This window comes from Octopus sinensis, linkage group LG10 (genome assembly GCF_006345805.1).
Source record: "Octopus sinensis linkage group LG10, ASM634580v1, whole genome shotgun sequence".
NCBI classification, from domain to species: Eukaryota; Metazoa; Mollusca; class Cephalopoda; order Octopoda; family Octopodidae; genus Octopus; species Octopus sinensis.
The window spans coordinates 63,128,893-63,153,114 of NC_043006.1; the positions used below are offsets into that span (position 1 = coordinate 63,128,893).

General features: G+C 34.2%; 1 protein-coding gene across 7 annotated transcripts in view; it reads left to right on the forward strand.

Annotated features, from left to right (window-relative positions):
- Nucleotides 1–24,222, forward strand: part of LOC115216514 (probable G-protein coupled receptor CG31760) — an 895,090-nt gene that overhangs the window by 649,575 nt on the left and 221,293 nt on the right. The window lies entirely within an intron of this gene.

The following is a 24,222-nucleotide window of genomic DNA, read 5'->3' on the forward strand; positions in this document are numbered from 1 at the left end:
TGTCACACAAACTCTAATGTCACCTACATTGTACATCACAGACAATACAACATATAGCTCAGGCAATATATCATCTTACGTAGAATGCATATATATATATATATATATATCAGTTTAAAACCGACATGACTGGTATAATTCTTTTTTATTATATACTCGATAAAAATTGTTAAAAATCAATTGTACTTATCGGGTCTTGTATTTTGAATCAGTTCTCTTTAGTAAGAAGAACCAAACACACGCTGCAATTCACTTCTTTAGTCTTCAATTATTTGTCAGAGATATCAGTTTTTCGTCCAACTCAAACTTATTCATTCATGATAACTGCATTTTGTAGAACCTATTTAATATTATCACAATGCATTTCCTTAAGGCCTTTTAAACACCTTTCAGGTTTTTCACACATTCAGAATGTTATTTCCTTCATATTATTGTATTTGGGGGGGGCGGGTGCTCAACAGACAGACTGACTATAGCATTGTTCTACATATTGTACATCATTTCTCGCAGTCTATATGTATAACAACAGCTCTGAGAGGCAAATACTTCCGGTTTTTAGATATGAGGAAGTCTGTTGTTTGGTTACGTTTCTACATTATCAGTTCAAAATATTACGGGAGATGATCTTGGTATTAAATATTCTACTATCCATGAAATAATTAAATATTGAATTTTATTTAACTCATTAATATAGATATGTATGTGTCTGTGTGTGTTGGGGGGTATTGAAAGATTACAGAAATAATTTTTTTCTTATTCTCAAACGCGTGGTAATGCGAATAAATAGTGTGATCAGGATAAATTATCCACACCTTGCAGAAAAATACGTTATCAGCCAGCCGGTAATGCATTTGAGAATAAAAAAAAATTATTTCTGTATCTTTCAATACATCACAACGCTTCTGAAACAAACTTCATTTGTTTACTTTCATCATAAGTTATAAATAAATAAATGTATGTATGTGTGTGTATGTATGTATGTATGTATGTATGTATTTATGTATGTATGTATGTATGTATGTATGTATGTATGTATGTATGTACGTACGTCGTATGTATGTATGTATGTATGTATGTATGTATTTGGAGCATATTCCGTTCGGAACGGAGAAGAGTACAAAATATAGCTTGTTCACCCTTAGAATTAACAAATAGCTGGTAGTATTACGATATGCTTCCAAGTCTAGATTTGGGCATTCGATTGTGTGTGAAAATAAAGTTGGATAAGATATAGTCAACAAGAAGGAGTACGTTTGGACAGTTATTTTTTTAATCACTACACATGTTTCTATATAACATAGTTCTTCATATATACAGGAATTTGAATATGCAATGGGATCCAGTCGTATTTCTTCAGGCAACATTCAATTGCTGTCTCCGTTAGTTATAAAACCTTCGACTTCGATGCTAACACATCCATCTCTCTTGTTTCAATTCAAGCAATGCAGATATCACCTGATGAAGCGCAACTGGATCCCATTATACAGGTAAAAGGTTGCTTAATCAAAATTCTGTGTATATGAAGAACTATGTTGTATGGAAACATGAGTAGTGATTAAAAGATAACTGTCCAACCGTACTCCTTCTTGTTGACTCTATCTTATTCAATTATGTGTGTGTGTGCGCGCGCGCGCGTGTATGTGTGTGTAATGACTCAGAAAAAAACAGTGACAAATTTATGCAATAATGCGAAATATATTTCAATTTTAAATACTGTGTATATATTATTCAAATTTCCCCTTATTTATATTTTATAACTATTGCTTATTTTCCTTGCTTTATTTTTTAATCTTACTTAAGTTAAGAATGAAAATCAGAATTTATATTTTAACGGGCTAAATAATTAAAACCCTATTGTGTGGCATCTAATAAAATCATTATGTAGATAGATAGATAGATAGATAGATAGATAGATAGATAGATAGATAGATAGATAGATAGATAGATAGATAGATAGATAGATAGATAGATTGGTAGATAGATAGATAGATAGATAGATAGATAGATAGATAGATAGATAGATAGATAGATAGATAGATAGATAGATTGGTAGGTAGATAGATAGATAGATTGGTAGGTAGATAGATAGATAGATTGGTAGGTAGATAGATAGATAGATAGATAGATAGATAGATAGATAGATAGATAGGTAGGTAGGTAGGTAGGTAGGTACGTATGTAGGTAGGTACGTATGTAGATAGGTAGGTAGGTAAGTAGGTAGGTAGGTAGGTAGGTAGGTAGGTAGGAGGGTAAGTATGTATGTATGTATGTATGTAGGTAGGTAGGTAGGTAGGTAGGTAGGTAGGTAGGTAGGTAGGTAGGTAGGTAGGTAGGTAGGTAGGTAGGTGGGTGGGTTTGGGGTGGATGGATATGTATGCAAGATTTAGTTATGTGATGAGCAGTAACAAAATATTTTGATTCAGTTCTATGTACAATTCTTCGAGATAACCACTCTGTAATATTTGATATCATTAAAATCAGAGAGACCGCTTAGGTACTAGAGTAGCAGCCCTAATATATGATTGGGGAAATTTCCTGGTGCAGTGATTTACGTCTTTTATCGTTCTGGTTTCAAACGTAATTGATGTGCAAAATATGTACCACTAAATTCACTCGCTCCAACATTTGTTTACATGTATGAGATTGTCTACGAAATGTAGGGGCCATAAATCACTTGAATTACCTTTCCGTTTGTTCTTCCTTTGGAATATAAGACTATTACTCTGTATGAAATTGAACCAATATTACAAGATAGAAAGTTCGCTTTAATCTACAATTGATGCGTATAGCCATATAGAAGTAGTTCCAGAAATATTTCATACTTGGAGATATTAAAACTTCAGACAATATACCATACATCGAATGTTCTTAGTGCATTTATTTTCCTACAAAGTAAATTCATAAGTTACAGAGATGCAATTTCCCGCATCAACTGATATACAGTTCAAGAAAGCAATTTATCAATAAAGAGGAAATTATATACATCTAATAGTGTGTGTGTGTGTGTGTGTGTGTGTGTGTGTGTGTGTGTATGCATGTGTGTGTATCTGTAAATATATATTGTTATAGTTTTCTTGATATACTTAAAACTTTTAAACTTCTATAACCGATATCTCTTCCGACAGATAAATCTTTGTTCACCAGTTTTATTAGTCAGGATTACAGGAGCATTATCCTGAGTATACCCTCTACACAATTGCTTTATATCTTTAGATTTCCTCTAATCTGAACTTTGTAGTAATTCTGTTACCAAGTAAAAAGCCAAAAATTGATTATTTTTCAATAAGCTCAGTAACTGATTGTTGACTACGATCAAATGTTAGACAGTCATAATTGAAACTAGTGACTTGAAACAATTCCATTTTGCTTCTGTTCTTTGTACACTTTTATTTACTACCTCAGGGTTTAGACGCGATATCCGTAGCAATTTTTTTCATGGACATTATCACACATGGTGATAAACGAAATTAATTCGTTTAACGTTATTTAAAATTGTTAAATAATAATTTTCTAGTATACTCGTGTCGACAAAAGTAACAGTTATTGCGAATGAGGCTTCCACTCAAAATAGCGCATGAAACCATTGATACATTTTTACCTAATGAGTTTGAACTTTGTATTTAATGTTAAGATATTACACCTTGATAATACACTTTGATATCAGCCAAAATTAGGTGAATTACAATTTGTAATGCTGCTTATTGGAAATGATGCTTCACAACATTAGCAACCCTTTTTTTCAATTGTAATTGTTTTTTCCAATGACAGCACTTTTTTTCAGTTGTAATTGCTTTTATTTTTTTCCATTAATAGTTTAAAAATTTGAATGAAAAATTGATAGTATTTACGAAATATTACAAATGTATTTAACAAATATTGAAGGATTGGTTGTTTCATATTTTACTAAAATTGCGATAACACGTAAAATCCAGGGTAAAACGGTAAAACGAATAAATTTAAAATTATTTTTTGTTCATGCCCTGATTCGTATCTTAGTTTGTATATATACATACACACGCGCACAACAGGAATATTAGCTCAAGACGCACAGCAGATAAAGCTATAAATAATGTAAATAATAGCATGTAAATATGCTTTCTACGATGTGCTTCGAGAGTGAATATAACAAAAAATAAATTATTTCACGTTCTCTCGAAAGATTATAAAATCATTATGACATCATATATATATATATATATGAACGTATACGCTTTAAATTTGTGCTTGTGTTGAAACTGATAGCTTATTCAACTACTCTTCAATAAATTCTATTATAGAAAATTACATAAATGTATTCCAGCTGTGACCATCCAATCAGCATATCATTTAATATATATGCAATGTACATGTGTGTGTGTGTGTGTGTACATGAATATATTTTTAAAATAGTGTAATATATCAATAAAGTATATTAAAATATTTACTCTTATTTATTGAAAGTTTTCGTGTTTAATGTTTTACTTACTAGAAAAGTAAACTTTTGCTTACAGCTGGAACATCTTTGCGTTTTTGTTTTTCTAATATTAAATTTTTATATATGAATTCATATGCTCTTGCCGAAACTTATATACAGGAACTAAATCGCATAACAGCCGGTAAATACTTTTCGTTATTCAGTTCTCATATTACATTTGTTAATGATCCATGAGAATTTCAAGTTTCCCCTTCTTGTTATCTGAATATGGAAACTGAAGTTAACTCTTTAATCGAACCCACATTTATTTTCTATTCTCATACAATTGCTCATTCCTTATTTGCTATCAAGGCAAAGTGATAAAGACTCCATCCATTCACTCGCTTTCATTTAACCCAAGTCACCCACTCTCTATTGCAATTTGACAACCTCTTACTTTCACAGTCTATTTAGCGTAACAGAGAACAAAACACTAAACTTTATCATGATATCTGTGTCCGAATCATGCATTTTCTTCTATCACCAACATAGAAGGTATAATGAGTTTTTTTGTCAAGGAAAAAGGGCAGTACCCATAGATTTTTCTGACTGCTTTACAATGACCGATTACTAAAATATTGTTGATTTCTAGCATTGACCTAATGCATGAACTTTGAGGAATCGAAAGATCTACTGGTTCGACACGAGTATACGAATAGCACGTTTTAGAAACCAGCTATGATTTGAACCAAAACGCAACTGAACGTAATTAAAAATTGTAGGTTATTGCTCCTGATTTTGATAAGTAGAATAACGTTTGCACCAACGGAGTCTATTTATTTCCCTCACTATTTTACCATTAAAAAAAACAAGCACGAATTGTAGTCATACTGGGTACGCAATGCCAGAAAATAAAACAGGAGAGTCACGGTAAGTATTGCTTTGATCATAACAAATGCAGCTTCTGACCCGATTACGGCTAAGCAATAACCTTAAAAACAACAACAAAAATTAGTAGTTTTATTGCAATTATAATTATTTTTTACTAAGATAATTCCGACACACTATATTGAAGAACTAGTACTTGACAAATATTAGCATGGAAGTTTGTGTTTAAATTGTGGAACCAAGATTAAAAGATGTTCTACCATTCTGTCAGCTAACAGATAAATGAATAAAACGAATATGCCATTCTATCATACATATCTATCATACAATTTTACTCACGTGAAACCCTAATTTGTTGAAAATAAGCTTTAGTAACTTGATTGATAACGTTGGGTCTCTCCTTTCCCAGTCGACATACAATGTCTTAAAGTATAGAAGTACATTTGATAATTAAATAGAAACGAAAGATAAGCCACTCCTGAAGCAAACCAGATGGAGTGTTTATCACTGGTTACTTCAACTTTAAGCTTCACCGAGACACGTCTTCTGTAAGATAAGCCATTTGTATGTTTGCAGATTAGTTCCGCCTACTTTCAGTTGGATTCGTTTTATCAAGTCCAATGCGATGACTAAGACAGATCGATCTAAACAATATGTTGACTTCAAAGCAGCAGAAAATCACGATTACAGAAATCTTATAAAATGCACGAAAATAAGTGACATTTTCGAGACTGATATTTCACTGCAGTGAATGAAATTACACTTTACTATGTACAAGATCCTCATTGACAAATGTTGTATAATAAATTCATTATTAGACTGAGATTTAGTGTATGTGATTGTATTGATTTCTGATTTTGGTACCCAACCACAAAACCACAATGTTGTAGGGATTGTCTATTGGTTATGGGAAAAACATCCGTATAATACTGGTAGTATAATACAAGCCAACGAGTGAGCCATACTGTGGTTGATCAAATTACTAGAAATAGCAGCAAAATCTCCCTCGAATTATATCCCAACTGTCTTAAAGAAAAGATTGTGGATTCGATTCCTAGACTGAAAAGAGCACTATGCCTTTGAGCAAGGTATTATATTACACATATCTCCAGTCTACCCGGATGTAAATGAGCGCCAGGCAATTCCGATAAAGCTTTCTCTTCTTTCCTCTTTATATCCTCGATGTTTTGTGAGTTCAAGCGTAGGCGAGTCGAGAAGGTGTTTGAATGTGCTTGCGAATATAATGGTAGCTCCTGTCAATTTCGACGTATGTGTGTTTGAAGAGCAGTATTAAAAGAGACAGCGAGAGAAGACAGTTTTTAACAAATGGAAGAACAAAAGAATCTACATCTACTTGCCATGGATGCGTGAATATAATTTGAGTGATTTTGCTTTGAAGGCGCAATGGGGATACTGGTGATTTTGATTTTGCCTGGGATTGAGCCTGTTGATTGCAGAATATAGTTCTTTTATTGTTCTTTTTCTTCAACTCAAAATGTTTTGATGCATCATGACACATTTTACGCTATGCTGATCCATCTAGGCAATAAATTTCCAAGATGTCAATTTAAGCTGTAGAGGTTTTAGTGACTGCTTGAATAAATCCTTATACCTAAGAACAGATATACATCTACTGCGATAACCCTCCACATGTTGGCTATACAAAATAATTTTTGGAATGTGGTCGTCTTTCATTGAAACATGCCCTATTCATCTGCGCTGAATTATCAGCAGTATGCTTCGAATACAGGAGATTTCAGATTTTTCGAAGCTTTTGATATTTCATATATTATCTTGCCATCTTAGGTTGCAGATATTGCGCAGACAGCACATATGAAATGTTTCAAGTTTCTCTACACGTTTGTAGTAGGGAGTCCAAGCCTCTGCCCTATACAAAATTGTACTCAAAATAAGGATTTGTATACACGTATAATTTCTTTTCAAACTGACACTGTATTCGCGAATTCAGTGAAAGCGTGATACTCCCTTGATAGTTAAGCGTTTTCTTCTCGTATATAAGCGCGTGTGTGTGTATTGGTATTATATTATATTATATTATATATATATATATATATATATTATATATATATATATATACATACATACATGCATACATACATACATACATACAGACAGACAGACAGACAGACAGACAGACAGACATATATATATATACACACACACACACAAATATATGCATATCTATATTTATAAAACTGAGAATACATGTATGTCAGTCTGTGTTTCTGTATTTTGCATTGCCAAAACTCGAAAACTACCCAACCGATTTCATTCAAATTTTACACATGCTTTACTTAGGGTCCATGCAGTGTCACGGCCCAAAGCAATTTTCATCTTCTTCCTTAATGCGAGCCGGGAGCAATCTCTTACTTTTGTGTTGATATATTGAGAAACATTTTTATTAATAATATATAAATCATCATCATCATATAACATCCATGTACCTCGCTGAAGTACAAATCTTGTGAAGTGGGGTCAGCTTCATGGTACTGCGTGGTACCTTAGGCAAATGTCTTCTACTACAGCCTCGGGCCGACCAAAGCTTTGTGAGTGAATTTGATAGACGGAAACTGAAAGAAACCCATCGTATATATATGTATATATGTGTGTGTTTGTGTGTGTATTTGTGTATGTGTATGTTTGTGCGTCTGTGTTTGTCCCCCCAACATCGCTTGACAACAGATGCTGGTGTGTTTACGTCCCCATAACTTAGCGGTTCGGTCAAACAGACCGTTAGAATAAGTACTAGGCTTACAAAGAATAAGTCCTGAGGTCGATTTTCTCGACTAAAGGCGGTGCTCCAGCATGGCCACAGTTAAATGACTGAAACAAGTAAAAGAGTAAACAGTAAAAGAGAGTATGTGCCAAAAATTTCTGAAAAAGTGAAAAATAAAGAAATTGTTGGGTGGGGTGTTAACATTTTGAAACTGCGATATCTGCATTTATTTTTTCAAAATCGGAATCTCCATAGCCGAAAAAAATAAAAAATTAAAAGTGGAGGAGGTGTCGGGTTACGTCTCCGCTATGTGCGCCTTTCTATCTACTGTTTTAATCTTTATTCTTCTATCTACTAATTTTTTGTCCTTTATAAACTGTGAATTCCCTGTCTAGGGCTGTCATACATAGTCACCTTGTCTCTGATCATGGAATACAGAGTGTATGGAGATGCTAACCTATCACTTGGGATGCCACAGAAATAACTGTAAGACATCCAGAAATTAATCAATTAATTACCTCAAATTCACCTTACTCTAATTAAATATTCTAAATTACTTGAGATACTCGTCCTGCTTTGGCTTTTGCTGTTCTTTTTCGTCTAATATATATCTCCTAGCTCCAGCCTCCGCTGTGAAATTGGAACATAACAGATTACCAATTATAGCACTTACACAGCGTACCTATTCTTTTAAATCACCATGAGAAATAACTATATATGTACATTTATATGTGCGTGTGTGTATGCAAATTTATGTATATAGATATACATGTACATACATCCATATAAGCACACGTTACTGCCACAATAAAATGTTTATAAAAGCGAGTTAACACCAATATATGTATAGTATATACGTGAAAACCATACGAAGATATAAATATAGCATAGAAATAAACATATTTATATATGCATATGTGCACGTACATACACACACACATATATGTCTGTAACCGTATGCATGTATACATGCATGTATGAGCATCTGCCGCTTTCAATTTACTACTAAATTTTTAATATTTTTAACATTTTTAACGTTTTATGGAGATTTCCATAAATTATGTCAGATTCTTTTTGCGAGTTATTTGCTGTGAAGCAATTTCACATAATACAATTGTCAAGCTGCTACCGTTGTTAGATGGAACCGCGGTAAAATCAACAACTTATTAATTTGTGAAAAATCGCTTATCGAATTTTGATCAATAAAAATATTCTTCTCCCCCAAAGTAATTTAAATATTATTCATTTCATATTTTCTTGATTAGTTTTTGTTATATTTTAGCGTTAATATTTTTGACTAAGTCTCGTTTTTTTCTAGTTTTTCCTCTATACTTTATTCAAACAAATAAGTAGGTTTAACGTTAGATATTTTAAAGTGGAATTTTGTTTTGGCACTAGAGATTGTTGATACCTACGTAAAATATTATGAGCGTCTGAATACACACATATACACTCATACATATGTGTACAGAGAGAGACATAGGCAGAGATAAGATATATGCGTTCACATAGTTGTTTTTGTTTTGTATTAGGTCGTCAATTATGACATTTGTAGAAAAGAAAAAGAAGTTGGCCAAAGTTTTATAAATACAAGGAATAGTTTTATTCATCAAAGTACGAACCCATATTGCCAATACATTTTTTCCATTTCAGCGTTAGCTTGTTGAGCCCGGAACTGTAAAAGCCTGGCAATCTAGAGTCAATACAATCTTGGACAATCGTTGGATTTAAATTTTTTTCCTATCAAAATGTTAACCTAATTCTGGAAGAAGTGGTTGTCAGAGGAGGCAAGATCAGGTGATTATGATGGATGACGGAGAATTCAAACTCCAAGTCCTGTAGTTTCGCCAATGTTGTTTTTGCAATGTGTGGTCTGGCGTTGTCTTGCAATAAAATAGGAGGGAATCTGTTGACTAATCTAGGCTGGTTTTTTTTTGCAATTTTCTGCATCATTTGGTCCAGTTGGCTGCAGTATACTTCGGCCGTGACTGATGGGCCAGGTTTAATGAAATCATAATGAATCACACCTGCACCAGACCACCAAACACACACAGCTTCTTTTGATTGATTTTGCTTTTTGGATTGTGTTCTGGTGGCTCGCCTTTGTCGAACCATTTTGCTGAACGTTTACAGTTGTTGTATTGGATTCATTTCTCATCACATGTTACAATTCGATTCAAAATTGATTCATTTCTGTGACGAGAAAGTAACATAATGCAGGCTTCCAAACGTTGCTTTTTCTTATTTTCATTGAGTTCATGCGGAACCCACTTATCCAGCTTTTTCACTTTACCGATTTGAACTAGGTGAGTCTATATTATGTGCTAGCTAACATCAAACAACAACGATAACTGACGGGCACTTTGAGATGGATCTGACTCAAAGGTGGTTTTCAGTTCGTCATTATGCACCTTTGTTTCTGTTCGTTCGTATTGCTCATTTGTGAGGTCAAAGTTACCAGAACGAAATTTTGCAAGCCAATTTGATACTGCCTTCTGTGTAATAACCTCAGAATGAAATACTCCATTACGATTCCAAGCTGTCTGTGATGCTGTATTTCCAATAAAGAACTCACATTTCAAAGCTGTACGAATTTCCGACTTATCCATCTCTAAACAAAAATTGCAAAAAGAAAAACGATTTATAAATACTTCATAAAGCACAAAATGAGTTAGAATAAGGAAATAAATGTGTCAGCTTTCTAACAAAAAATAAAGATTGTCAAAATATAATAATGGCGTAAGATAAGCAGCTGTCAAAATTTACCATATACCTTATTACCAATTTCATACTTAACATCCTAATATATTTGTCCTGCTTTATAAGGATAGTGCTCCTGTGTGTGTCTGAGTGTATCTGTTAGCTGGGCACAGAAGCCTCTTGCAGTGGAAACGTTATAAATCATTCTCTCAGCTCTCTCGATTATTCTGTTGATGGAACTAAATCGTCTTTGTTTTCTAGTCTCCTTCTATGGATTTTGCCGATTAGAGATCTGAGTGCTATTGATATTGCATACACTTATACGAATACACTCAGATAAATATACACGAATGTTCACTACAACAAACACTCAACTAAATACGTATGAATACAGACCATTTCTAACATGCCTGGCAACATATGACAACATGCAATAATCATAATGTGTTTGACAATGGAGAGTTTATCAGATGCATTTGCAGATGTATAACGAAAATCTTTATGTGTATGTACGTACGTACATGTACATGTATATGTATGTACGTACATGTGCATGTATATGTATGTACGTACATGTACATAGTAATCTGATATACATCTGATATATATGAAAACACATAAATACATAAACATATAGATATATGCACAGAAACAGTTTTTCTATAGATGTGAGTTCTTCGATTTTTACAAGAGGCTGCCCGAGTACGAAGCGAGAAGCAATAAGTGAACTGGCAAGTCTATTTGTTTAAATAGAATGGTCTAAGTTATACTGGCAGATTAAAAGGAATCACCGGGAAAGGAATATGAGAAAAAAGAAACAAAATTGAAAGTGCAGTCGTAAATAACATCTAAACGGTTATATGTATTTCATAGCAGAGATGCAGGTAACTGTATTCTGACCTGCCTAATGTATGTAAGGATTACTATAAGATGATATTCTGAAATACGGAGAATTTACTTTCAATATACAAACAAGAACACAAAGATTTGTAAAAGAAGATCACTCATCTGTGAAAAGTAATCTACACATTCGGATGAGAAGCGTGCAAGTACACAAGGAAATTGAATTTCATTAGCAAACACTCTAATTTACATTTCCGTCGACGAGCTATTCGTAGCATGCCACTTGTCAAACATTACCAAAGACATCCTTTTTTTGGATAACCTTCACCCTTTAATATAATATATTAACCCTACTTATAGTGTGTTCTAGAACAGAGAAGGCCAATAAGTATCGAAATCAAGATATTCGACAGAAAATGACAAGAAAACATTTTCACGAATATTTCGTTGTGAAATTTGAAAAATGTTAAAGGTTAATGGCGTTTCTCTCTTAATGCATATTAATTGAGGGCTGAACACAATTTGATGATGTGCATTCGCTGGTAATCAATCATGTGTATACAAATGAAATGATTGCATAAGATGATATTATGTGTAATCAACAGGTTAATCAGTTCAACTTTGGTGGATCACTTAGAACGGCAGTATATTCTAACATTCAAAAGGAAATGAGCCTCAAATATATGTTTGTGTGTGTGCGTATGTGTGTATGTATGTGTATATCTATGTATATAACTTTATATATATATAAATTTCTAGAGAACACACTTTTTGTGGTAAGGCGATTTGACGTCTATTTCCAGTGTATAGGATTCCACTTTAGTGGTCATTCTTCTCATTAATTTTATATATATATATATATATATATATATATATATATATATATAGAGAGAGAGAGAGAGAGAGAGAGAGAGAGAGGGAGAGAGAGAATAATGTTTATTTGCCAACGTAAAATAACAGTCCTGTTTAGGACGAATGTTACTCCAGCTGGCTTTTAACGAGCTAACTGTGTTCTTATATTTTCGAACAAGGGAGGTAGTGTCACCACTCAGCTCAAAACAATATCTATGTACCAATGTTTTCTGAGTTATTTACACTCATCAGCACAGATTAATTGCTTGTCAAGTGATGGTGACACTAGTTCTTGTACGAAGTATACACTTTACAAAATGACACACTTACACTGATCTCATAACTAGAAAACCTATTAGTTCTAAATCTCTGAACGTGTGTATTTTCTCAAGCTTTTTTCCCTCACTCCATCTGTTTTCTCTCCTCATTCCTTTATGTAGAAGAGCGTAGGCTTGAAACGTTAAAGACTTCTCCAGTGTTAAAATGTGATGTGGTCTTTTTGTGGACATGGTCAGTCTTAGACAGCACTCTTTTACTCTTTACTCTTTTACTTATTTCAGTCATTTGACTGCGGCCATGCTGGAGCACTAAATCGACCCCAGGACTTATTCTTTGTAAGCCTGGTACTTATTCTATCGGTCTCTTTTGCCGAACCGCTACGTTACAGGGACATAAACACACCAGCATCGGTTGTCAAGCGATGTTGTGGGGGACAAGCACAGACACACAAACACACACATGCATATATATACATATACATATATACGACGGGCTTCTTTCAGTTTCCGTCTACCAAATCCACTCACAAGGCTTTGGTCGGCCCGAGGACACTTGCCCAAGGTGCCACGCAGTGGGACCGAACCCGGAACCATGTGGTTGGTAAGCAAGCTACTTATCACACAGCCACTCCTGCGCACTGTTCATGTTTTTAATCTAATATAGTGGGGGAATAATATTAGAAAGTGAAGGAATACTATTTTTGGTCATGTTGCAATGGTCATGAATGCTCTTATTGTCAGAATATAAATACTGGTAGATTTAAAGGTCTTCTTACAAATGGGATGATGTCGAGTTAAAGTTTTTGAACATTAGATGTAGATTCAGTTTAACCTGATTAGTCTGGTTTTAAAAATTAAACTAGTAAAAGGGTTATGGGTTAAAATTTTAACTCAAGTTAAAGTTTCTAAAATTAGCTTTAAAGTAAACTAAGATGTAGAGGATTAGAGTAAATTTGCAGAGTAATGTGTTATGCCAAAACAAATATGTTGCGGTGACATCATAAACATCAACAACATCGATATCAATAATACCAGTATTATCAATATCACTAATATCAATAAAATAGCAATGGGATAAACTTCCAAATTAATGACAGAAATAACAATATCAATAACCATGGGGTAAAAATAACACAACGATAAGAGTGTAATAGTCCCAATGCTAGATTGAAACTAAAAATTCAAGTTAAAGTAGGATAAATAAAATAGGATAAATATATATATATATATATATATATATATATATATATATATATATATATATGTATGTATACTTTATTTAAAAGCAGCAGAAATATAACAAAAGGTGTTACTCGGAGTTCCATGTTCCCGTTAGTCGGACAGTTTTAAATAAAGCCTATTACTCTACCTCTGGTATTTGAGTACTTTTTTTCCACCCTGTTTCATATTTATGTGCTTACTCCGGTGTATATATATATATATATATATATATTAATTCATAAAAGAAACCAAAATCGTGAGATCTTTCCAAAATCCAAAGAATTTATCAGTATGAAAAAGACCAACAATTGTTTGATCTCAACATCTTCCTACAATCCACAAAACCTTATCTGCAATAAGGATAATTAGGATGAACAAGTATCTTGAAGAAAGCACCCCGTTTACAGAAGAACAAAGGAATGTTGAAAAGACTCATGGTGGCAGAGACCAAGAAAGTTACAACCGAAGATTGTTGAAACGAAATAATAGATCTGAGCATAACATGGATTGAATACTGGAAGGTTTTTAATGATATACCCAACACGTACATCCTGGAAATTCTAGTCATAAGTAAGAGAGCATCAATAAAAAGACACACGAAATGTATCACCAGTAAATGACAGACGCTTTTGCAGTTGCAGACAAAAAAAGGTATTATAAAAACTAAACTCGCCTCTATTAGAAAAGAAATATTCCAAAGGTACACACTTTCTCTCCCTCTCTTTCTTTCTCTCTCTCTCTCTCCCTCTCTGTCTCTCTCTCTTTCACTCTCCCCCTTTCTCTTTCACTCTCCCCCTCTGCTCTTTTTCCTGTTTGAATGATGCCTTTAGCTGACGTATTAAAAAGAACTAGATGTAGATGCGAATGTATTATAGCAAAGCAACCAACTATCTTTTCTATATGCATAATCTCAAGTGGAATGATAAACAACTCAAAGCATCACTGCAGGCTGTACTTGAACTTAAAGAAATTCGTATAAGATTCGGCCCACAAAACGGCCTAAGCAATTGGAAAGATCCTGAAATAAGCGAATTAGAACATACATATACAAGCAAATACAGAGGAATCAACTAGACCTTGTATTATACATACAAATGAAAGAAAACATTGGAAACTAATATTTTTATCGCATTAGATTAATAACTAACACAGAGTGAAATGCAAAACATAAGGTAATAGGCTACGATACTACATATCTTCAAATAATATGCCACAATTAAATTCTCCGTTAGATGCTGAATGAACTGGTGAGTCTTCATAGGAAAACCAGGAAAATAATGATTCACTTAAAAAACATAATCCAAAATCTGACTCTGGAAGACTGTATTCCCCATAAATGCAAGCGGGTAAGGACCTTAGAACAATTATCTACCGTAGGACCACAAAACTATCCAGTAGAGAATGATGGAAAATTAATACAAAGAGCAATGAAACATAAGCAAAGTAAAAACTATTTTTTGTTTTCAAGGAAGCGAACAAATATAAACATGTTGCAAGAAAAAAATAAGTACGAAGTAAAAATGAGTCCACAGGGATCATAAAACGGCTAAAAATCAAAGAATACCATGGTAGGAATAGCAGAAAATAAATTTATAGTATCTGATTTGGCAATAAGGAGTAGCAGTTGAGTTGACTAATACGTGGGACATAAATCTCAAGGGTTCTGTTCTAACCTTTTCGCAAATTTGTGCATATATTGTCTAAAGGAAAACAATATTTTAGCAGGAAAGAATAAGAAAGTTATTACTAATTTAATCATTAGTTTTACTATAATAACATATTAACATATTATTAATTCTGTATTTATACACATTTAGCAAGATACAATTGGAAGTTATTAGTTACTGCATCTCCATCAGTAAATTTTTCGTCAGTATAGAAAGAATTAGCTTGACAAGAGAATAATAAAGTTGTTGGTGTCACAGATGGATAGGAGCTTACTCTGTACATGAAATATAGTTGAACAAAATACCAAACAAATCGCCATTAAATACATCTAACGATAAATTAATATTACTGTTTACTTTACTCTTTCTCCCTACTTTTTTCTTTCTCTCTTTCCAAAATGGTAAATTCTAAAGTATATTTAAGACGCTATGTTCTCAAAGAAAAAAGAAATAGATGAATAAAGATATTAGTCAAGATTTAGCACGAAGGTATATGTATATATGTGCCGGTGTGTTTATATACAAAGACATGTGCGTGTGTATTTAAATACACAAAAATTTATGTCCATACATATTCTCTTTACTCTTTTTACTCTTTTACTTGTTTCATTCATTTGACTGTGGTCATGCTGGAGCACCGCTTTTAGTCGATCAAATCGACCCCAAGACTTATTCTTTGTAAGCCTAGTACTTACTCTATCGGTCTCTTTTGCGAACTGCTAAGTTACGGGGACGTAAACACACCAGCATCGGTTGTCAAGCGATATTGGGGGGGACAAACATTGACACAAACATATACACACACACATACATATATAGACATATATGATAGGCTTCTTTCAGTTTCCGTCTACCAAATCCACTCACAAGACTTTGGTCGGCCCGAGGCTATAGTAGAAGACACTTACCCAAGGTGTCACGCAGTGGGACTGAACCCGGAACCATGTGGTTGGTAAGCAAGTTACTTACCACAAAGCCTGTATATATAATATATATATATTTATATACATATGTATGCATGTATGAATGTATGTATGTTTGTATGTATGTGTGGATATATGTGTATTTATATAATGTTTTGTTCATTGTATATATTACTCATTAAATGAGCTTTTGATTACTTTGAAATAGTTATGTTCGTACATTTGCTATATCCGATCAAATAATTTGAAAATTACTAATCATGGATACGAATCATTTCGTGATTTATTCTCGCGATTTTCAGAGGCTAGGACAACGTTTGGAATGTAGGAGGAAGGGAAAATAAACGTATAAATTTCAAATGTTTCATAAGTAATTCACAAGTGATATTATATATAGAGAGAGGGACACAAAGAGAGAGAGAGAAGGAAAGAGAAAGCAACAAAACGTAGTTAAACAAATTGAATACAACCGATTAATGACCAACAAAAACAGCAGCATTACAAATTTATACTTTTAATGTTGCTGTTTGTTTTTTGTTTTTTAGCTTTTTGTATTACTATTTTATGGGAAGCTTTATGAAAATAAACAAAAGACGAAGGCAGGTGGAATACGAACAAACAATTGTATTAGTATGGCGCTCAGGAATATAAATAAAACAAGTCTTTTACGTTTCGAGCCTACGCTCTTCAACAGAAAGATACACAGAAAAGAAACACGGAGAGAAACAAGGAGAGAAAAAAATGCGTGCAGAAGCTAGCGAATCAACATTTTATGTTCTTCTCTGAGAAATTTTGTTACAACTTTATACTTACTAATTGTTGCAAATTATTTGAGTAATTATTTATGTAACTGTTGTTGCTGTGCTGTGCTGTGCTGTTGAGGGAGCGGTCGTCATCCCAGAGCTCGCAAGACGAGAGAAGTCCGAAACGTGGTCCTTTACTATTCGTAAGACTCGCAGAAGAGAAAGCAGGTCAACCCCCGACACCGAGAGCATCGACGGATCGATGAATGCGCATCCAGGCTCAGCTGTTGCGTAGGAAGTCGGGGACAAGAAACAGGAAGAAAGAGTAAGAGAAAGTTGGGGCGAAAGAGTACAACAGTGGTCGCCACCACCCTCTGTAGGAGCCACGTGGAGCTTTAGGTGTTTTCGCTCAATAAACACACACAACGCCTGGTCTGGGAATCGAAACCGCGATTCCCCCGACCGCGAGTCCGCTGCCCTAACCATTGGGCCATTGCGCCTCCGCTGTTGTTGCTGTAACTACTGCTGTTCCTTGCCATTGATATTATTGCTGTTTTTGCCATGCTTGTTCTTGTTTAGCTCCCGATCAACCTCGATTGATCTTCCAAACTTTCATATGAATAAGACCAAACGTGACCATCCCGAAGTTTTTGGTGGGTGGGTAGCTCCTCGTCCTATATCATCCAGTGTGTCCTTCCATTTCTTTAAGACAGCAGTGTGTGTGTCTGTGTCAATTGAAGGAGATTTGTTTTGTTTTCTTTTAATTATTGCCGGAGCAGCCACGCAGTTTATTCCGTTGACTTATTGACAAGGAACAATTATTATTAATGTTACATACAACTACTGTTATTGTTTTCGTTGTTGTTGCTGCTACTATTGTTATTATTCTTGTTGATAATGTTTTTCTTACTTCTTGCTGATAATGTTTCTCTGACTGCTGCCAGTGTATATCATGTAGCTTAATTGAGTATACTTATGACCAAAAGCGCTCCAAATATGACTATTATGTCTTTCTTATACCAGGAAAAACATTGCCTATGGGTCCTTCCTTTCCAAGGACAGGATGTTACTTGTGAGAGATTTGGCTGTTCATTCATGCACGTCTCTCGTTGGGTGGTAGCTGCTGTTTCTGCCCTGAAACTAGCTTAAACATATTTTATTCAGAACTGTGTTACTATATTTTAACCTCAGGAAAACATATTTTCCAGCTGGTTAACGACACACAACCTCTCTATCTACTTTTTTGCCTCAATGATCCTCGTTATATATTTTATACACTAGAGTACGTGCATTTCTCGTCTGTAGCGTTTCAGGGGATGGCAACAGTCTCGTATTGCTGTCACTTTTTTAATCAAATTGTGAAACTTAAATAGTTGTTCCGTTTTAATTTCTAGTTCGGTGACGTTGCCGCCCACTGCATCTGAAAAACGTTGCTTTGCCTTCTCCTCTTGTATATCCTTTGAACTTGCATTTTGACTTTCATTTACTTTTCCAATCTCGGGAAAATCTAGGTTTGATTCAATGTTGAATTCCATGACAATTTTGTTTTTTAATAAAATTTTGCCAAAAATGACAAATTAACAGAAAATTCACAACTTGTCAACGGGTAAAAAAATTATATTTCATAATTCACAAAATAGTTTTTAAACAGTGTTCCACAATGTAATTTCTGCCCCGTAGGGCGAAAATTACTGTCCTCCAACGGACAACAGTTCGATTCACAAATTAACAAAATAATATAAAACAGGTAACAAACCAAATGCGAACTCACATAAGAGGGTAGCAGAAATTCAAAAAAAAAAAACGACGCAAAAAAACGAGTCTGGTAGAGATGGAACCTGCCTGCTAGAGATGGCAGTCAATCGTCCCTACTCACAATATATAAGCCTGCTAGAGATGGCAGTCAATCGTCCCTACTCACAATATATAAACAGAGAAGCAAAAGACAGCCGCTGATCTCGTAACGAGCACAGTAGTTAGTTCTAAAATCTTTAAACAAGGTATAAGTACCAACAATAATAGACGGTAAGATTTTTTGCCACTATAACATGACTGTTCTATATCGATCTGTGTTACTACAGTTTAACTCTATATATTTTGTTTTGTCTAATCTGAAAGTTATACTCTAAAGTCTATTATGCTTGTGTTGTTATATTTTCGACCAGGCGCTTTATGTTACAAACGAAGTTATTTTACTCAACTCTGGTATTTTGCTGTTGTTGCTGGTGATAATGATCGGTGTCATTTTAGCCCCAGCCGCACCACGATCTAATAGATCTATGGTCAAAGGCATTCCTGTTGCGGCCATCAGGTTTTTTCTTCATTTTTCGATCACACTATATCGATAGCAAAACTATCCAATGAGTCCGTCTCTTTAAAATATCAGTTACATGTGGGGGAAATCTGACTACTACTAGCACTTCTCTCCCAACTCTTTGTCAATGTAAACCTCTTCTCTCTCTCTCTTCTCTCTCTCTCTCTTTTCTCTCTCTCTCTCTCTCTCTCTTACACACACACTATGTTACCCAATGCATAAAGTTTTTGTGTTAGTAAACGCCACAAAGCTGCAGTATTGCGCCCAGAGGAAACCATTTTAAAGAGGTATTGCGTTTAAAAACAAAGCACAACTCAAAATTAGGTGAAACGATATCGCCCAGGAAATGAAATCGAACGACAGATATCGATATTTTGCGGTCGTTTCTGCTCTTCACTGTCACACACTGACCCACCTCAGAAAAAACTCGCCCCAGTGAATCAGATATTTGTATGCAAATACTATAAAATCTATTCGCCGACGTTCAAAATTGTCGCACAAGGAAAACAGGTTCGAGGCGGAGAAGTGTGTGAAAGTAAAGAGCGGAAATAATCTCGAAATATCCATATATGTCGCTCTCTTAAACATCTGAGGCGATTTCGTTTCGCTTAACTTTGAGTCATACTGTGTTTCTAAACATAATTTGTCTTTCAAATGGTCTCCCATGAACAACATACCGTAGCTTTGTAGTATTTATAAACACACATACATTAACTATGTGATATTGATAATGTTCATACACACACACACACACACATACATACATACATACATACACGCAAACATACACTCATACACAAACAAGAACACATACACGTACACATATACAAAGAGACCCACACACACATACATTTTATATATATATATATATATATATATATAATAGTGGCGAATATAATTTTATTTAATTTATATTAAAATTGTTTTTATGTATTGGATTAAGTCTTTCTTTGTTTGATTTGCAAAATAGTGGTTTTGTCTCTAATTAATATTATATATATATATATATATACATTGGCTTAGTGCATATAAAACCCGGATTTTCATACATTTTATACATAAATATAAGATATACATATATATATATATATATATATATATATGGAACTTAGCCGTTTAGCAAAAGAGACCGATATAGAATAAGTACTGGCGTCGATTAGTTCGACTAAATAATTCTTCCGTTTAATGTTAAACTCTTTTCTATATAAGCTTCACTTTGATAAGCTATTTGAGATATATAATATTCTGAGTAACATACATTAACGTAAAAGCAGCAGTGATTTAGAAGAAAAATATATCATGTTATGAAGAGACTCAGGTAAATATACATATTTCGTATAGTATTACCAGACAAATCACTATATTACTGGCAAAAACATCGGTCTGCATATGTATGTGTGTACTAGTTTGTATGTGTGTGTGTGTGCGTATATATATATGTATGTATGCATATATGTATGCATGTATGTATATATGTATGTATATACTTACATATTATGTATACACGAGTGTATATCTATGTGTTTGTATTGTCATTTCCATTCATCTTCCTCTTCTTAAACGGGCGTGTTTTAAATTTCTATTTTTTCTTTTTTTCTTTTTTTTTTGCAAAAATCATAATACGTAAATACATTTATATACATATCGAGAATTTGATATAGTATGTCCCTTTTGATATTTAATTAATTCCGTAACGAAAGTAAGCAGATGCACTTGTTGCCGTCCCTCTAACTATCGAGTATTATTTCTGTGATGTTTTTATGAAATATCGCCACAACTTCAAAGCGAATGTTCAGATAATATAAAATACAAAACTCAGCTTCACATAATGTATCTGAGACACTTCAAAACAATTGTTATTAATTATTGTTGAAGTTTTGTTGATTCTCACTGGTGGCAGTGTGGTGAAGAGGTTCCGTTCACAACCATGTGGTTTGAGACTCAATCTCATTACGCGCCCACCCCGGACAAGTTATATCGGAGCACATCATGCACACATAAAAATAGATAGGTAGATAGATATGTTTGTCTGTGAGTGTATGCATACATGTACATATATATATATATATATATATATTACGGAGATGTACTTGCATAGCGAGTGACCAGATCTGAGAGCGTGTGCTGGAACGAAAACAGTTGTGCAGCGTGGAAGGTGTTTATAAGCCATTTAAGAAACACAAAAACCGTTAGATTCACTTCAACATTTAAATTTAATTTGTCAAAATATTGTCGTCGCTTTGAGACCGCGACCTGTTCACTGACAAAATTCTGTGCTGCATATACATATACATATGAAGATAGCTCAAAACGCCCTTGAGCGAACAACCTTGGTACGAACATAAGGGAGATGGTTGTGTCAAAATGGTCTTAAAATCTTTGTTGTAACCAGCATTAACAGGCTTCGGGGTGCAGGGCAAAGGAGAAAAGCGGCTACAAATATACCATCTACACTGGCCCGTAATCCTCAAATTTGCAACATCTGTGGCATCCTTTGCAAATCGTTGGCGGAACTTAAATGTCACATTCGACATAAGCATCATGTCCGACAAAGAAAGAGTGCGTTGTCAGAGCCTCATGCATCGAAACCGACAGGAGAGTCCATCATATACATACATATAGATAGATAGATAGATAGATAGATAGATAGATAGATAGATAGATAGATAGATAGATAGATAGATAGATAGATAGATAGATAGATAGATAGATAGGTAGATAGACGAGCAAAACGCCCTCCGTCCAATGGACGGTGCTGAGTTGTCAAGCATTTAAACCAAATTTTCTCAAAACAACTTGTCTGATCGTCCCGTAGGCCTCCCCTTTGATAAACAGTGATTTAACCTAAATTTGAGACACCAGCAAAAGAAGAAATAAAGATAGACTTTTTTCTATTCCAAAGAAAAACTATTTTATTCACACAAATATGCAACTGAAGAGTTTAAAGTACCAGTAATGATAATGCTGGGAGAAGAAAAGAAACGTGCCTTTAAGCAGTACAAAAACAACAAAAACTGGAAGGTGCAGTTATGTACAGGTTGACGGAAGAAAAGCAGGACAAAAACGGCTTTATCGATCGCATTCTCACCTGGAATCGATATTTGTAATTTTTTCAAGACTTATACACGCCTTGATAAATATATATATATATAATATATATATATATATATATAGCTCCCTTTTCACCCTAAGTTAGAGTTACCACCTTCACTCACACCGCCGGTGACTAAACCCACTGTGGACTAAAAACAAATTTAATTCACACGTGCAAAAAAATGAGCTTAGTTAAACTCGGAACCCCACAAAAAGATAATATTCACCTCGCTCAACGAAACTAACCAGTCTATTACAATAAAATCTCTCCCCAGCGAAATTACCAGCGCGAGAATAAAATTTAATGGAAGACTTACTATCTTTGCTTCTATTACCATCACATATGTATCAATTATTTTCGCAACCTAACCGATGTATCTATTTTCGCAATCTGAAGAAATTCACCAAAACTATTCAATCGAAACGATCGTAAATGTTACCTTCATCTTTATTTCTTTTTTCTTTGTTATCTAAGGCATACCAGCGAAAACGACGAGTTTCCCCTTGTTATTACATCCATTTTTTTCTCATATATATATATATATATATATATATATGTGTGTGTGTGTGTGTGTGTGTGTGTGTGTGTGTGTGAGACATGCATACATATTTATATATACATATATACACATATGTATGCATGTCTGTATATACGAAAGAGCGATTTAAAGGACGCTGTACGCAATAAATTCTGATTTTTTTTTTAAATTTCATCTGTCTGGGAGACGGAAAGCAGAAACCTGGCGGAAATCGATAGTGATTCCCAAAGAAAAGAGGACATATTTCCAAGAGATAAAGAGATTAAATCTCGATTAAAGTATGAGATTTTATCATAATTAGCCAAATTCATTGAATTATTGGAATTATTTTTTTCAGTTTCTTGTATGTAAAATTCTCAAAATTTCCCTTTCCCAAAATAAACCTAATACTTCTTTATATACAGGCGATGAGCGTAAGAGAAAGAGGGAGAGAGAAAAAGAGGGAGGGAGAACGAGGGAGTGAGAAAAAGAGGGAGGGAGAAGAGTTGCCGACGTGAGGTAGGAGGAACGTAATATTTATAACAAGGTTAAAAAGTTAGTTGAAATGAGTGATATTGAGAAAGAAATAAAATGTTTAGTAGAGGGATTATGTTCTGGTGGTGAAATTAAAGAAAGGCAAACAGAGAGAAAGGGGGAAAGAGAGAGACAGAGAGGGAGAAGAGGCAGAGAGTAGTGGTGTTTTTGCCGGCCGATGCATTAAACCTTCATGTAACTGGTGAAAGTGAGAGGTGAAGAGAAAGAGGAGAGAAATGAGAGCGGTATGAAAACGGAAATGGCACGGTTAAAAAATTTGAAGTTAGAGGTAGGGAAAAAAAGAGAGAGAGAGAGAGAGAACTATATAATAAAGCGTTTAGCAGAGAGAAATTTCAAAGCACCGGAAAAATAGAAAGCTAAATTTTCGCTACTAAAAATTTCAACTCCGCCATCACCATAAAAGGAACAGCAAAGTTCCACCGAGTTTGACTTTGCCTTTCATTCTTTCAGGATCGATTAGTAAAGTATCAGTTCAGCACTGGTATCGATGTAATCGA